This window comes from Ipomoea nil, unplaced genomic scaffold (assembly GCF_001879475.1).
Source record: "Ipomoea nil cultivar Tokyo-kokei standard unplaced genomic scaffold, Asagao_1.1 scaffold0579, whole genome shotgun sequence".
NCBI lineage: Eukaryota > Viridiplantae > Streptophyta > Magnoliopsida > Solanales > Convolvulaceae > Ipomoea > Ipomoea nil.
Genome location: NW_017617007.1, coordinates 606,341 through 612,365, shown reverse-complemented (window position 1 = coordinate 612,365; position 6,025 = coordinate 606,341).

The window sequence follows — 6,025 nt, the reverse complement described above, 5'->3', positions numbered from 1 at the left end:
AGCTTGTAGACATTCCATGGTTCACATTGTATCATGGACCAAGGTCTCAAAATTAATTTTGGATAACTTGAGGTCAAAAATAGATTTTTTGAAAATGATTTTTAGTTAAAACACTTGGTTTAGGTTTCACAGGTTTCACTCAGATTGACTTTTTGAGTCAAAACTTGGTACATAAATGTACTCGAAACTTAGGATTTTTGAAATATGATAAATCTTGGTGTTGAATTTATTTAAAAACTCAGTTTAAAATATTTAATTCAAACACCGTTTTCGAAATAAAATTTTGAAAGAGTGAAAATAGCTATTTTGGAATTTTGTAAAATAGAATTTTGAAAAGTTATTTTTGGGTTGTCACAACAACAACCACTACAACCTTCCTAACATCCACTCAGAATTGGTGCGTGCATACTGTTGGTTTTTGGGTTTTTGGGCCCAGGGAGGTCCAACACAACCTTGGTCGGTGGATTCACCTTTCACATACGGCTTATAGAAAAATAAGTAGAACAAATATAACTCAAAGATTTTTGTACGTGGAAACCAAAAGGAAAACCACAGGCCTTTTTGGGCGGTGCCAAGCCTAACTCCACTATGTATTTTGTAGGTGTCTTTGTACATATCGTATGGCTATTTTGTATATATAATATTGTGTAAGAATAAAGCTATCGATGATACCGAGAGATGGAGTATGCTCTTGATGGAGTGGTGGTGGAGTCTTCTCATATGGAGTCTTCTTCAGGCGTGGAAGAGTGGTGGAGTCTTCTTTGTACATTGTGGAATGAAGCCTTCTTGGGAGAGTAGTTGTGGGAGAGTGATATGTGGTCTTCTAGTGTGTAGGAAGAGTGCTTGGGAGAGTCCTCCCATGTGTGTATGAATGAATATGGCCCCCTTCTTCTTGTCTTCCCCTCCTTATAGCTAGCCCATCCCAAAAGTGTCCGTTGGACCATTAGTAGGGTATTGATGGGTGATAATTAGGGGGGTTATGGGTATTAAGTTGGTTGATAAAGAGGCTAATGGCTAGTTAGTAAGTAGGGTAGTAATTAGGCAATAATAGGGTAGTAAATAGGTTTCATGGGTGATAATGTAGGAATAACGGCTAGTTTAGGCCGACCCTCTACCCGTGCCGACATCTAGGTCGGGCCGACTCCTGGCTCGAGCCGACCCATCGGTTTGGCCCATATCTCTTCTTGAGCTTGCTCCATTTTCTTCTTGGGTTTCTCTTCTTCTCCTGTGCTTTGATCTCTTTTCTTCTTGGGCCCCGAGCCCATGGGGTTCACACCCAATCATTATTGAATGGACCATGGTCCACACAAGTTGTGTGGACCATATTTTGTCTACTGTAAAATAATGTACATTTAGTACAAAAATAATGTACAATCAGTACAAAAATAATGTACATTATATTCAGAGGATGTACATTATTTTTGTTCTGAGTGTACATTATATTGTATAATGCACATTCAGTACAAAAATAATGTACATTAGTATATTAAAAATATACATTTTATTATGGTACACATAACATTGTGTGGACCATGGTCCATACAATAATTTGCCGTTCACACCCCATGACATACCATTATAAACTTCAAGGGGGCGTTTGGTTCACATCATCTTTGATTACCTAGGTAATCTGAGTTTAGTAATGTTATATTACCTTGTATGGTTCAAGTTATGAGATTACCTGGTAATGTTATATTACCTGAAAGTTGATGTGGCGGTAATGTTTCAAGGTAATGTGATTACCACCATTTTCTTAGGTAATCTTAGATTACCTTGAATTATCCCAACTTTACCCTTGTTAACTAATCCTTATAATAATAATGATAATGATAATAATAATAATGATAATGATAATAATAATAATAATAATAATAATAATAATAATAATATCGTTAAACAATAAAATATACATGTGTATATTTATATATTTAGTTTTTTAATATTTGAACATTGATATACATTCATGCATATAAATAAATAAAATAAAATAAATACACACATAAATAATATATGTATGTGTGTAATATATATACACTATATATATATATATATATATATATATATATATATATATATATATATATATATATATATATATATATATATATATATATATATGAAAGGGTTCAGGTGCGGTTGATGCTTCCCGTGCGGTTGGACGCACCTTAATTAAGTACACAAATCACCACGCACCTTAAGTCCACAAATCACCACGCACCTTAAGAACACAAATCACTTACCTTAAATACAAAAATCACGCACGCTAAGCACAGAACAAAGCACATTGAGCACAAAACTCAAACACTTAAGATTTTAAAATGTCTCACATTAAGCACAAACTCACGCACATTAAGTACAAAACCTACGCACATTAAGTACAAAACCTACGCACATTAAGCACAAACCTCACGTGCATTAAGCATTAAACTGACGCACTTTATGTTTTAACTCACAGACTTTAAGTTTCAACAACTACTAACATTAATCACTCACCCCACGCACATTAAGCACAAACTTGAAACTTCACTCACCTTAAGAACAAATCTCACGCACCTTAAGCACAAAATCCCACACACTTTAAGTTTAACAACTATTCACATAAACACAAACACACGCACATTAAGCACAAAACTCACGCACATTAATCACAAAACCACTCACTTTAATTTTGATGTAGATGCAAAAATTACAAAATTGTCACCACGTTTTTTTTTTATTTTGGTAATTTTGGACGTTGATTAAAGCGAGATGAATGGCTCAGATTAAACTGCACCTGAAGCGCTCACCCGCACAAGAACCGATTTCTATATATATATATATATATATATATATATATATATATATATATATATATATATATATATATATATATATATAAAGAATATTATTGTAAATTGATCCATATAATCTAAAATATAACTCTTAACTAAACAAGGTAATGTTATATTTCACAATTCAAATTAAACACATAAGGTAATCTTATATTCCGATAATCTCACATTACCTTTCTGGAGATAATCTTATTAACTGGGTAATCCAAAATTCCGTGAACCAAACGCCCCCAAGTGTTATGCTGAAACCGTCCCTAAGTCAGATCCAGTCAGATTGTTCCAACGAGATCCCAACAGAATAATAAAACAGATAAATATGTGAATTCTGTACTCCTTAATAATAATAGAATGCCGCGAGAATTCATTGAGATGAAGAGTTTTCCTTTTATAGCAATTTCCTTTAACAAACATTCCAAACCAAAGCCTTTCCATGCGGTAGGAAATATTCTTTCAACAAATGTCATCCACTCATTATTTTAACCAGCTTAATACCAAAGCAAATCTTTTAATTTGTAAACCACGAATTCCTTTCTTTGTTTTTGACTATAGATAATTAAAACTTTGATAGGAGTTGGTCCACTTGACATATCTCTCCTTTTGGCAATTTATTTAGCAAAAACTAAGAAACATATAAAACTTTGGGCAAAGAACAATACCTTAATCAATTAATTTCATAATAATAGCCCTTAGTATATATGCTTGACAAGAAATCCTATGATTTTAGAATTTATTGACAATTACTAAGACACTTTGGACCATGCTCCATCCATACAACTTCATACTCAACAAGCAAGCTGTATAGAGATATCTTCCAACAAAATTTCAATGTTTGAAAGTCGATCAATAATAAGAGACAGACAAGCTAAATAAAAGCTTAATCAAGCAGGAGAAATTACCCACATTAGCATATTTCCAAACATACCAACACAAGACATACTTCAACCAAAGATCGTAATTCTCCCCCTTATTCCAACCATACTCCCCCTTAGTCAGGGACGGAGCCAGAAAAATAATTGAGCGGGGGCGAAGTTTAAATGACGGTTAGAAATATCAATTACGAAATATCTAACAGTCATAAGGTTAAAATACAAAATATATTATAATAGATTGCAATAGAATATTTTTGATAGATTAAACGATAGTTATAGTCGGAGCAAAAAATATACTTGAGTGAGGTGAAAATGTAAAAATATTTATGACAAAATATGAAACATAATCAATTCGATAAAATAATTTGAATAAAATGAAGTATAATATAAACGTGTATACTACATTACTACATTAATTAAATGATTCATAAAAAATAAACTAAAAGAACATTTAATTTGTTAATTAAATTATTCATAAAAGTAAGCTAAAAAATATTTATCTTGAGAATGAATGAGATATAAAATAAATAAGTGAAGATAAGGAAAAGTGTTTGTAATGAGATTTGAACCTATGACCATACACTTTTTTAAAAATCAAATTTAAAATTTAACCAACTAAGCTATTCTAACTATTAATACATTAAACATAAATATAAATTTTATATAACATTTAATGCTATATATGTTTATATATACATACATATATATAAAGGGGTGGGGTGGGGGGAGTGGGGGCAGCTGCCCCCATACTGACTCCGTCTCTGCCCTTAGTACATACTCCCCCTTTTTGCCAATAAATTGACAAAGGTGAACATATATATTAGTGGATTGAGTTTGAAGGAGTGCCCAATTGGACTGAGTCTGACGGGGTACCCAATTGAACAGATACTACACTGTAATAGAGTCAGTAGCATTCAAAAAAAAAAAAAAAAAAAAAGCCTTTGAATAATTCAAGAAATTACAAACCTGTTCCTAAAATATTAGCAAACGTTATTAGATTAAAATAAATAAAATTAGAAATTTACCTGTTAGTGGATTGAGTCTGACGGAGTGCCCAATTGAACAGATACTACAATATAATAGAGTCAGTAGCATTCAAAAAAAAAAAAGCCTTTGAATAATTCAAGAAATTACAAACATGTTCCTAAAATATTAGCAAACGTTATTAGATTAAAATAAATAAAATTAGAAATTTACCTGTTATTCTTAATTGCAATCCTTAATCAGCATGTTTGCCAATTATCATTTTGCCATTCTTGAGAGGCTTTAAGAATTGATTGAGAGAATAAAATTTGTTTTCCTAACCCAAATTTGTTTAGTAAATGGAGTGATATACTTGTGCTATTTTTCAGTCCTTTGATCCTTGTAGAAGTAATAACATTCGGGTCTGATATGACCACGCAACCTGCAATAATGGCAAATGGGGTTATAAGACTTGTAAAGATGTTTATTTTGCCATACTTTACCATGATTTTGTCTCGCTGAACTTGACTCAGGAATACCTTCTGGATCTGATCCAGAAGCTTTAACAAAGACAGTTTTGTCTTTGTTGTTGCCACCGGTGAAGCCTATGCCAAATTCTGTAGATGATTGTCTTCCTGAATCGAGAATCTCGTCAAGAGTCGAAGTAGTGTCCACCATTTGGATTTGCTTTTTTAGGGTGTTCAGTCGTTCCTGGTTCAGTGCCTTTGCTTCCTGCTTTAGCTTCTCTTCTCGGTCAGAAGCCTCTTTAAGTAACAAATCCCTATCAGCTACATGATTCTTATACACTTTTCTAGTATTGTCTAATATTCATATTTCACTAGACAAGGAACGATTAGCTTTGAGTAATGCTTCCAATTTGGAATACAATTTTTTATATTCTACTTCATAAGATAAAGCAGGTAAATCAAAATGTTCAGCTGAGGTGTATTCGCCTCCTTCTGGGTCATCAACATATTCAGAGGTTTGAACGTTGAAGGCAACAAAATTACTAGATATTTCTTTTACGACAGATCCAACGACTTTTGACTCAGATTCATTGTCACTCCAGGTTATGGCTACATAGACTTTTTTCGCCTTAGATAAGTGGCGCATTCAGCTTGAACGTAACCAAAGCCTTCACACTCGTAACATCTAATCCCCTTGTTGCTGGACTTGTTTTTGGAATAGGCTGGACGAGGGGTAGAAGACTTATAATTTGACGTGTCAGATTTGGAACCATTTTTTGATGCATTCGAGCTTGATCCTTTTTGAAACTTGTTATTTCGAGAACTCTTTTGTGAAACCTATTTCAAAATTTTAGAAAATTGTTTAGTTAAAAACTCAATTGGATCATCACCTAGT